Raw genomic sequence first — 12,133 nt, 5'->3', positions numbered from 1 at the left:
ATGTACAAACCTCTGAGAGAGGAAGGCAGACTTATATCTATCCACACAGCGCATAATTTATACACTTCTATCGGGTCCCATCTCACTTGTAGTTTCTCTAAACTAAAAAGTCTTTTACTCATAGAGGAGTTGCTCCATCCATTATCTGAACCTATTCCATTTTCTGATAATCTAACCTAGTTTTGAGGCCCTGACAAGTAGCTTAATAAATAAGTGCATTCCCTACAATATGTGCACATCTGAAGGAGATCCTCTGAAAAATAATGTATGTATAACAGAACTGCTTGCACAGAAACACAATTTGGCACAATGCAGAGCTACTGAGCTGACTGTAATAACCAAGCGCACACAAGCAGAACAGTCATCTACAGAGGAGGCAGGTTTAGTCGTTGTCTGAGGACTATCCCTGCCTCCGGGTCTGGTCCTGACCGGATGAATACTGGAATCAGCAAGGGATACCCACATGACCTGAAAGTGTTGCTGTGCAATGCCAGGTCAATGATTCATAAGACCACTGCCATCCATGACTTGATCATGGATGGAGGACTTGACCTGGCATGTGTAACAGAGACTTGGTTGGATGAAGCAGATGGGCCTGTCCTTGCCGCTGCTTGTCCACCAGGTTTCTCTTACGCACAGCAACCCAGGTCATGTGGGCGGGGAGGGGGGTTGCAGTGATTTTTAGGAAGTCATTAGTTTGCACCAGGCGTCCTATTGGGAAGACCCAGTTTTCTGAGTGCATGTTCTGGAAGTTGGGCAATAGGAGCAGTACAGGATTCCTTTTGGTGTACCGACCTCCCCGCTGCACCAAGGATTCCCTGCCCGAGCTGCTTCAGGTCATGGCGGATGTTCTCCTGGAGACACCTAGCTTGGTTGTCCTAGGGGATTTTAACATCCATGCCGACACGACCTTACAAGGGGCCGCTCGGGACTTCGTGGAAAGCATGGCCTCCATGGGGCTGTCCCTGAATAAGTCTGGCCCAACCCATAGCCGCGGACATGCCTTGGACCTGGTGTTTACCTCTACGGATGTTGGTGATCTGACACTAAGTAAAAGTGAAACGAAAGAAGTGCCATGGTCAGACCACTTCCTGGTGCAACTGGACTTCTCTGCGACCCATCCCCTCTGCAGGGAGGTGGGACCGATTCGGATGGTCCGCCCCCGCCACTTAATGGATCCAAATGGTTTCCAGAGAGTGGTAGGGGATGCTTTATCCCATGTTGATGGCCTTTCAGCCGATTCCCTGGTGGCCCGCTGGAATGTGGAGTTAACCAGGGCTATTGACTGTTTGGCTCCGAAGCGCCCTCTCCGATTGCATGGAGCCCGGAGAGCCCCGTGGTTTTCCACGGATCTGAGGGCAATGAAACAATCGTTGAGACGGCTAGAGCGCCGGTGGCGGATAACTCATTCCGAATCTGACCGGACACAGGTTAGAGCTCAACGTCGAGCCTACCAAGTGGCGATAGCGACGGCGAAGAAGACTTTCTTCACCGCCTCTATTGCATCTGCAGAAAACAGCAGCAGGAGACTCTTTCAGGTGGTTCACAATTTAGCGGAACCACCTGTAACATCGGGGCCCAGTACGGGCCTCATGTTCTCCTGCAATGATTTTGCAAATTTTTTTGCAGATAAAATCGCTCAGATTCGGGAAGAAGTAGACTCCACCGTGGGAGCAGGGCCGGGGCGGGAGAGTGCTAGAGTCCTGTCTGGTCAAGTTGTGTGGGATCAATTCCAATCTGTTACCTCCGAGGATGTGGACAGGCTGCTTGGACGAGTGAAGCCAACCACCTGTCTCCTGGATCCTTGCCCATCCTGGCTTATAAAAGCTAGCCGGGAAGGACTGGGCGATGGGCTTCGTGGGGTGGTGAATGCTTCCCTCCGTGAGGGAGCCTTCCCAGACCCGCTGAAAGAGGCGGTTATTAAACCGCTTCTTAAAAAACCATCTTTAGATGCGGCCACGATGGCCAATTATCGCCCAGTCTCAAACCTTCCATTCTTGGGCAAGGTGATTGAGCGAGTGGTTGCTGAACAACTCCAGGCACGCCTGGAAGAAGCGGACCATTTGGATCCCTTCCAGTCGGGATTCAGGCCTCATCATGGGACTGAAACTGCCTTGGTCGCACTGGTTGATGATCTCCGGCAGGCTAGGGACAAAGGTGAGAGCTGTTTCCTAGTTCTGCTGGATCTCTCAGCGGCGTTTGATTCCATCGACCATGACATCCTTCTGGACCGTCTTGAGGGGCTGGGAGCTGGGGGTACTGTCATACAGTGGTTCCGCTCCTTCCTCCTGGGCCGTGTTCAGAAAGTGGTGTGGGGGATGAGTGTTCAGACCCCTGGGCTCTCACTTGTGGGGTGCCCCAGGGTTCTGTCCTCTCCCCCATGCTTTTCAACATTTACATGCAGCCACTGGGAGAGATCATCAGGAGGTTTGGGCTGGGTGTTCATCAGTATGCAGATGATACCCAGCTCTACCTCTCTTTTAAATCAGAACCAGTGAAGGCGGTGAAGGTCCTGTGTGAGTGTCTGGAAGCGGTTGGAGGATGGATGGCGGCTAACAGATTGAGGTTGAATCCTGACAAGACAGAAGTACTGTTTTGGGGGGACAGGAGGCGGGCAGGTGTGGAGGATTCCCTGGTCCTGAATGGGGTAACTGTGCCCCTGAAGGACCAGGTGTGCAGCCTGGGAGTCATTTTGGACTCACAGCTGTCCATGGAGGCACAGGTCAAATCTGTATCCAGGGCAGCTGTTTACCAGCTCCATCTGGTACGTAGGCTGAGACCCTATCTGTCTGCAGACTGTCTCGCCAGAGTGGTACATGCTCTGGTTATCTCCCGCTTGGACTACTGCAATGCGCTCTAAATGGGGCTACCTTTGAAGGTGACCCGGAAACTACAACTAATCCAGAATGCGGCAGCTAGACTGGTGACTGGGAGCGGCCGCCGAGACCATATAACACCGGTCTTGAAAGACCTACATTGGCTCCCAGTACGTTTCCGAGCACAATTCAAAGTGTTGGTGCTGACCTTTAAAGCCCTAAATGGCCTCGGTCCAGTATATCTGAAGGAGCGTCTCCTCCCCCATCGTTCTGCCCGGACACTGAGGTCCAGCTCCGAGGGCCTTCTGGCGGTTCCCTCACTGCGAGAGGCCAAGTTACAGGGAACCAGGCAGAGGGCCTTCTCGGTAGTGGCGCCCGTCCTGTGGAATGCCCTCCCATCAGATGTCAAAGCGATAAACAACTACCTGACATTCAGAAGACATCTGAAGGCAGCCCTGTTCAGGGAAGTTTTTAATATGTGACATTTTAGTGTATTTTTCATCTCTGTTGGAAGCCACCCAGAGTGGCTGGGGAAACCCAGCCAGATGGGCGGGGTACAAATAATAAATTATTATTATTATTATTATTATTATTATTATTATTATTATTATGGCTAGATAACAGGCAGCTTCTATGTGGTCATTAGCGTTCAAGATCCAGCAAAGGGAATGTGTCCTTTTCAAGGGAGCATGGATCGAGGAGGTAGGAGTGGGAAATAAATACATCAGTGTTCCTCCAGACCTTCAAATTATTAAAATCAGTCTTGGAATGTTAACACACAACCTTGCTATGAATCAAGGGCAAATTTAATTCTTCATACTCAATAGTTTGGCTGTAGTCCAATGTCTGGACAAAATACAAAGACTTATTGGAAAACAAGACTCCGAGGTGGCTTTCGCCTCTGGAAGCTAAGGCCCGAAAAAGACCCAATATGGAGGCCAAATGGCCAAAATATTGGGAAATATTAGAAAAAGATGGAGACAATTGGAAATTGCAGAGTTTGGAGAAAATGAAGGATAAAGTGCGAGACTGGTTACATTACGCTCAGATTAAAGAAGTCTTTAAAAATGACAAAAAGTTAGGGTTCCAGGTGGAGAAATCGAAGTTAGAAACAGAATTGTTAGAACCAAAGACTAAGGTACTATCTAGAATGTATAACTTGCTGTTAAAATGGAATACACAAGACGAAATGGTCAAATCGGCTATGATAAAGTGGGCACAGGACATTGGGCATAACATTATGTTTGAGGACTGGGAAAGGTTGTGGACCACTGGGCTGAACTTCACCGCATGTAATGCTCTGAAGGAAAATGTAATGAAAATGATATATAGATGGTACATGACCCCAGTTAAACTTGCCAAAATATACCATTCGTCTGATAATAAATGTTGGAAATGTAAAGAAAATGAAGGAACATTCTTTCACCTCTGGTGGACATGCCCTAAGGTGAAGGCCTTCTGGGAAATGATATATAATGAGCTGAAAAAGGTATTTAAGTATACCTTCACTAAGAAACCAGAGGCCTTCCTCCTGGGTATTGTCGGCCAGAAGGTGCTAAAGAAGGACCGAACATTTTTTATGTATGCAACAACGGCAGCAAGGATACTCATCGCTAAAAACTGGAAAACTCAAGATCTACCCACACTGGAAGAGTGGCAGATGCAGCTGATGGACTATATGCAACTGGCCGAGATGACTGGCAGAATCCGAGACCTGGGAGAAGAGAGGATTGAGGAAGACTGGAAGAAATTTAAGACGTATTTACAAAAACATTGTAATTTGGTTGAATGTTAAGAAGGATGCTAGATTATAAAAAATTGGCCACCACTAAATTAGATTTGAATTTGATGATAAGTGAGATTAAAGAAAACATAAATTTTCTGGAGAATTGCTAGATTATATTTAAATGAGTGGACATAAGATCCTAAACAAGTTGATAATTTGATTGGAAAAACCTTTTAACGATGTAAATGGGAGCGGGAGACGTGAGGGAGTCCAAAGAAGTGATGAAACCACGTTATGATATAAGTAAGGTTGTTTATTATTTGTGCATTTGTATTCAAAAACTTTAATAAATATTTATATATATATTAAAAAAAAGTTTGGCTGTAGTCCAAGAGGGTCCTCTGCTGGGATACTGCTGTGAAGTCAATCCTTGTGTAGCTTCAACAATGTAAAACAAATACTATAATGTTACAAGCATAAATAGATTGCCAGTATAAAAATGGTGAGACATCAAAAGAAATTAGAATGTAACATAATACATTAAAAAAGGAAAGAAAATACAGAGTAACTTTTGGGTAGGAGAGGGGGAAAGGATGTTATATGCCCTGCTCTTTTAGGATCACTATATTGTCATGATCAGCATACATGCAAAATAAGAACAGATCAACTCACACATAAATATGGTGAGCAGTAAGAGGCTCAATACTCTTTCATTTTGTGGTTAAAGAATGTGCATGTATATGCTTGCATATCTACATACACATACTTTGACCCTAACTTTCAAAACAGATTTCTGTTCGTGGCATGAAGCTTCCTTGCCACCCAGTTGTGCCTCCCCAAATCTACTCTTGAGAGCTGGGGGAGCCCTATGGAAAGAATTGCTCTTGACATGGGTCATTACAGAAGGAAGGGGAAATAAATGAAAATTGGAAACTCTGCATCTCCATGAGTGAGTGGAAAAGTGCAAAGAGCTATTAAGCCCATCCAAGGTCTTCCTTCACATCAGAAGGACTTCAGTCAACAGAAGGCACAGGTGGCATGGGACTTTTGCAGAAAGAGCTCAACAACAACAACAACATGATCACAAGCTTTTATGAGAACCATGAGAACTACAAACCTACTCATACAATACAGTCTTGGGTATGCCTAAGTATAGATGAGTGAATCAGGCTATTTCCAATTCATGTCACTTCTTGCATGTGCTCTTCTATAAGTCCACTGTGCACTGTATCTGCATTGGATAGATCTCTACTTTGAAGGAATCACACTTTCTTTCTTTTGAGAGTTACAGATAGGTAGCCGTGTTGGTCTGCCATAGTCAAAACAAAACAAATTCCTTCCAGTAGCACCTTAAAGACCAACTAAGTCAGTTCTTGGTATGAGCTTTCGTGTGCATGCACACTTCTTCAGATACCAGATGTTATCTGAAGAAGTGTGCATGCACACGAAAGCTCATACCAAGAACTGACTTAGTTGGTCTTTAAGGTGCTACTGGAAGGAATTTGTTTTGTTTTTTCTTTTGAGAGGTGAGGGTAGAAGGAGACTTGAAAGTGTAGCGCAACAAGACTCAGTTTGGAATAGAATACGCTAGAGGTGATGTGCTGTTGCTAACAACATATGGAAAATAACACCCCCCAGTCAAAGTTTTTAGCTACACAACTCAGATTTTGGATGATGGGAAGACATACAATTAAAGCTTTGTTGGAAAAGCATTGAAACATCCTCAGTATACACCATAAGAGTGAAGTTTTAAGGAAGCAGAATGGGCCTTATATTTTGCCTTAATATGCTATAAAACAAATGTTGGCATTCCAGGGGACATAAAATACTCATTAGTATTATTGTACAGTGTGCACATTGTGTCTGTCGCTGTGATAATCACCTTTAGTTTATACAAAAAACAAAGCAACAATTCATGAGTAACTTCCTTAACCACTATAAATGCTGTGCCTCTTTAGAGTTTTTAAATAGAGTATTCATATCTTCCAGGTACAACTAAAACACACTTCCACAGCAAATTTTGGACCTGAATCTGAATGACTGTATATGTTCAAATTTTAAGACTATCTATGGAGACTTGCATGCCATAGTTACTGCACATGCAGTTGGTGGGACCTTGGCTGCTGCTTGCAGGCTTGTGCAGAGCTTGTCTGAGGCTCAGGGCAGGAGTCCCCAGTTGACTAGGAGGCATGGAGCATTATTAGCATGACAGCATAAGTCCAGCAGGTCCCTGGTGGAGACCCCAGGTCACCTTGTCCTTCTGAGACACCAGGGCACGTGTACCTGGCTGCCCCAACTCGGCTCAGGCCTATCTCCTTGTCCACTTATAATGGATACTTAGTACAGCCTGAGGATGTGGACCGGATCCTTGTGGGCAGAATCCTTGGAGAGGAGATGCCTGTCAAGTATGTGCTCAATCTTATCCTACCTGATTTATTAAGGTTAGCAAGGGAAGAACTGACCAAGTTGGCAAGGGCAGGAGTGAGTGCCTCTTTTTAAAAAGGGTATAATTACACTGTGCCTATCTGGAAGTGGCGAGATCCAGGACCTTGCAGAGGTGCGGGGCATCCCGGTATACTTCCCCAGGGCCTTGAAGAGCTAAGCCAGCTGGGGGCCCCTGCCAGACATACGCTGAAATGCCAAAAAAGCCCTGTGCCTCCCCGACGACCGGGGACTCCCGCCCCGAACCTCAGACAAGCTCTGTAAAGGCTTGGTGAGATCTCTTCCTCTCTCTTCCTCTTTCCCTCCCTCTGCTGAGCACCACTGAAGTGGATAATTTCCAGCCAGCCTCCAGCATCACATTCTTGGCTTCAGGCATGCAGTGGCGCCTCAGATCTAGGTGTTCCTAAATGAGGAAGATTATATAGGCCATGAGTGAGGAAGTCCTGCCCCCCTTCTCTTGAGGATCACATTCCCTCAGGGGTAATCTTTTTGAGGCTGCATGCTGGTATGGGGAGCGTAGTGCCAGAAGCAGGAGATGAGCAGTCAGGTAGTTTCAGCCATTTGCAGAAGCATGCTCCTAAAATTCAAAGCAGGATTTTGTGTGTGCCCCAACCCCTCAAATTACTGCATATGTATGCAGTAGCTGTGGCCTATCATCAGTTACATTTCAAATTGCTCCAGCCATGCTAGAAGAGTATTGACACTAAAGATGCATCCCTTTATCTGGCAAAATATAGTATCAACAATGGTTGTCGACAACTTTATGCCATTAGTTAAAACTAAATGACTATTGACTAGATTGTAAATATGAACATACATAAAACCAATAGTCTGCTGTTAAGAGCCATGTGAGTATCACAGATATTTTTGATATCATGTTTTATTGTCAATAGAGAGATTGTCTCAGAACATAATTGAAATTGGACATTGCCATTTTCAATGAAACAGCCGTCTGAAGGACAAAGAAATGACAAGTTTTTCAAACACACGCACATCACAAAGCATTTATGTCCACAAATTTGCAATCAAAATGGTTTCATAATACTATGCAGTCAGTCTACCTGATCCTTGCAGTTCCTGGACCCATGGGTTTTTAACTAAAGACTGAATGACAGCAGTGATAGACAAGTCTGTGCAATGTCCACTCAGGGGCGGAGCTACCTGCCCTGGCACCCGGAGCGGTGCAGGGGTGGGGCTACCCGCTCCGAGGGGACGGGGCTAGCCACCCACACAGCGAGTGTCCTTAGCAGCCCGCCCCCCGTGCAGCGAGGTGGGGGAGGCGCTGCTAGCTGCCCATGCGGGGCACACAGCAAGCGGGGAGGGGTGGCATGATGATGTCACCCGTTCTCATGGCTGACACCCGGTGTGAACCGCATCCCCCACACCCACTTCCTCCGCCAGTGTGTCCACTGTCTGCACAATTTAAGGTGTGACGTCAGCACAGGAGGGTCTTGCATCACACATTCCTTTCTCAATAGATTCATACTATATCAGGGGTCAGCAAAATTTTTCAGCAGAAGGCCGGTCCACTGTTCCTCAGACCTTGTGGGGGGCCGGACTATATTTTTTTTGGGGGGGGAATAAACAAATTCCTATGCCCCACAAATAACCCAGAGATGCGTTTTAAATCAAAGCACACATTCTACTCACGTAAAAACACTAGGCAGGCCCCACAAATAACCCAGAGATGCATTTTAAATAAAAGGCCACATTCTACTCATGTAAAAACATGCTGATTCTTGGACCATCCATGGGCCAGATTTAGAAGGTGATTGGGCCAGATTTGGCCCCCGGGCCTTAGTTTGCCTACCCATGTACTCTATGGTACTATTGTACTGGAACCAGGAGACACACCTTTCCAGACACACATACAATTAGTGCCCTGCTTGTCAATTTCAGTTTGCTGCTAGGAGACCTTTTAGGAGACCTTTATTAGCCTGATCCAGCATACATGCGTGCACGCACACACAAAAACACTTTCCTTTGAAATGTTGAGAGAACAGTTATATCACTTCTAAAGCCACTTAGGTGCAGGAACACTTTGTTATTCTACACTGAATACATTTTGAGGCAATATATTTCATTAAGTCTCTGCCAAGTTTACAAGAATTCCATCAGTGACTAAGGGTGGTATGGCTTCTAGTTAGTAAATAAATAAAAAAATGGTAGTCATAAACTAATACAGTTTAAAAAGAAAGAAGGAAAGCAAACCAGAGGATCAACTGAGTTGACAACTTCATTAATGCTGGTTTGGCGATGTATCATTTAAAGACATTCTTTTATGTATGGTGCGGAGAGAAGTAAAGGTGAAATGAAAGGGTTAGTTATCATCAAGATTTAACAGCAATTACTTTATAATTGGGTAAATGCTATACTTTGATACCAATTGTATGCTTTAATCAGTGTACTGTAATCCAGTCATTATAACTTTAAAGAAAGAGCACCTGGGGGCTCAAATTAAGATGTTAAAGAGTTTGGTTTACGATGTGGTGGTTAAGCTGGCGCATTATATCTTTTGAAAGTGGTGGGCTGTTAAACTCAGTAGCTGGTGGCATGTAGGAGTAATTCCTCTTTCCCGCTGTCAGAAAGCATGGTCTTAAACTGGCCTGCTTTCTTTAAATGCAAAACTGACAGACCCACAATGTTCGCGGGGGGATGCGATGTTTTTAGGCTGACTTTTCCCCAAGCATCTGCTGACAGGATTTCAGGACAAAGGGGGGTAAGGAAGCTCTCTGTTGGGAAATAAGATACTGCTACAGATTTCTAAGGAAATCAGGATCACTGGTACTAAGCTCCAGACAGCTGGGGTTGTTGCATTGCACTTGGCTCACGACGGCAGAGAAAGCATGCTGCGAAATGCACTTTAAGGAATGCCAAATTACAGAAGGTTGTAGCAGGGGTTGCACCCTTGCTGCTGAGTTTATCTTGCGGCAGTGATGGGGAGCCTGCTGTGGCACTTCAGAAGTTTTTGGACTCCAATTCCCATCAGCCCCAGTCAGTGTGACCAATGGTCAGGGATTATGGGAGTTGTGATTCAAGTTCCCCATCCCTATTCTGGCCCTACCACTAGGCAAAGGAAACCAAAAACCACTCTTAGGTGGAAGATGCTGGGGGCAGTCTATGCTGCGTGGTTCATGCTAGGCTGCATTCAACCACACATTTAAATCACTATGATACCACTTTAAATGGACATGGTTTGCACCAAACAATTCTGGGAAGTACAGTTTGTTAACAGCACTAACAGACCCTCCAAGTGCCCCTGTTTTCCAGGGACAGTCCCAGATTTACAGAGGCCACCCAGTTTCTGATTTGATTCAGGAATGTTCTGCTTTTCCTTAGGATGTCCCTATTTTCATTGGAGAACTGTTGGAAGGTATGGCAGGACATTCCTATTTTCATTGGAGGGTATGGAGTTATGCAACTCTCTAGCCAAGGATATAGTATGAGGAAGTTTTTTTAATGTTTAATGCATAATTTTGCTTTTATTATATATGTTGGAAGCTGCCCAGAATGGCTAGGGCAATCCAGCCAGATGTGTGGGATATAAATAATAACATTGTTATTGTTATTATTGAATAGGACATCCCTATTTTCATTGGAGAAATGTTGGAGGATATGCGCTAAGAGTTCTTATTCCCCTCACAGAGCTACAATTTCCAGAGTTCCTTCTGAAGAGGGATTGAATGTTAAACCACTCCAGCTTCAGATTTTCTAGAACTAGTGCTGGAACTGGGGGAGGGGAGCTTTGTGGTCATAAAATCTTGGTGGATGGTCACAAATAACAGAAATAAAAGAAGACAGAGGTACATGGTCATTCTTTTTCGTCTCCCCCTGTATATCAGTTGTTCCTACAAAGAATGTGATTTAAGAACGAACAACTAAAAAGAAAAAAATGCATTTAAGAACGAATGCAATTTAAGAACGAACAACTAAAAAGAAAAAAAAATCATGCACACACCCCAAATCCTTTGAATAAAGAAGAATTCCGTTTTTAGGGGATCTCTCCCTATGTCCTTTAGGAATACATAACTTTAAAGAAGATTAAATGCTATGTTGAAATTATCTTTCTGGCAGACATAACTAAATGGGAGGATTCTTCTATTATCTGGAGTGCTAGGTACAAATACTTATTTTAAAGAAACTTTCACAAAAACCAAACTAATTATGTGATGGCTCAAATCTGATAAAATGTGACATTTAACTGACTGTTCACACTTTTTCTTCCAAGAATTGACTATTTTTTTACAGTGCAGGACATGTTTACTGCCCTAATGAGGCTCACCATCCCCAAAGCCTACTTTAACTTTGATTCAGGAGTGCAAAATATGTATTGGCCCATTATCCCAAGTGCTTTTCTCCAGTTATTTGCTAATGAAAGTTCTCGTCTCTCTTGATTAGATGGTGCCATTTAGAATAACCTTCTTCCAGTAGTACAGCAATGACATGTTAACGCCACATGTCTATAAACATCACTTCATGGCTTCCATATCTTGGTCACACACTACCAAGATCAAGTGCCCAAAGTCGGAATCTCTAGTCTCATAAGGAAGGGCAGATCCTTTCCTTGGCTCCTGTGACCAAACATGAACTGAGGACAGGGAAAAAGTGGTCTTCCATGCAAGCAAACCCTGGTTCAACTCCTGTCAATTTTACCCAAGAGACAAATTGCCCATTGTTTCCATCTCTCATTATGGTTTCTATCTCTCCACATTAAGTTGGTTTGCCATGTGGAGAGCACAGTGGGGGATTGATTATGATGATGAAAGACCAAAGAGTCAGAACACTAGATACCATTTAGTCTTCTGTCAGAACACAAGATACCATTGGATGCAGCGATTTGACAAGCTGGCATATATTCTCTCTGCATGTTTATGTTGGCATCTGTCTGTCTCAAGAGACAATGCAGTGCCCCTGCATGGGTAAAGTCAAAATGTTGTGTTAGTAGCACCGAAATGACCTCTCAGGGCACAAGCCTTGGCAGTGTGTATGGAGGTCCTCAGCTGCCCAGACAACAAGACTTGGCCTCTGCTGATGTGGTCTAAAGGAAAGCAGAGCAATACATTTGTCACCAGCTTGGCTGCAGGAGTTGCCGGAAGGAAGCATATGAGCTGCCACCCATTGTCTTAGACTCCACTCCAGATTTGTGTAG

The sequence above is a fragment of the Podarcis erhardii genome (genome assembly GCF_964252035.2).
Source record: "Podarcis erhardii genome assembly, chromosome: 8".
Taxonomy (NCBI): Eukaryota; Metazoa; Chordata; class Lepidosauria; order Squamata; family Lacertidae; genus Podarcis; species Podarcis erhardii.
The sequence above is the reverse complement of the archived record's forward strand: the minus strand, read 5'-3'. Positions refer to the sequence as shown.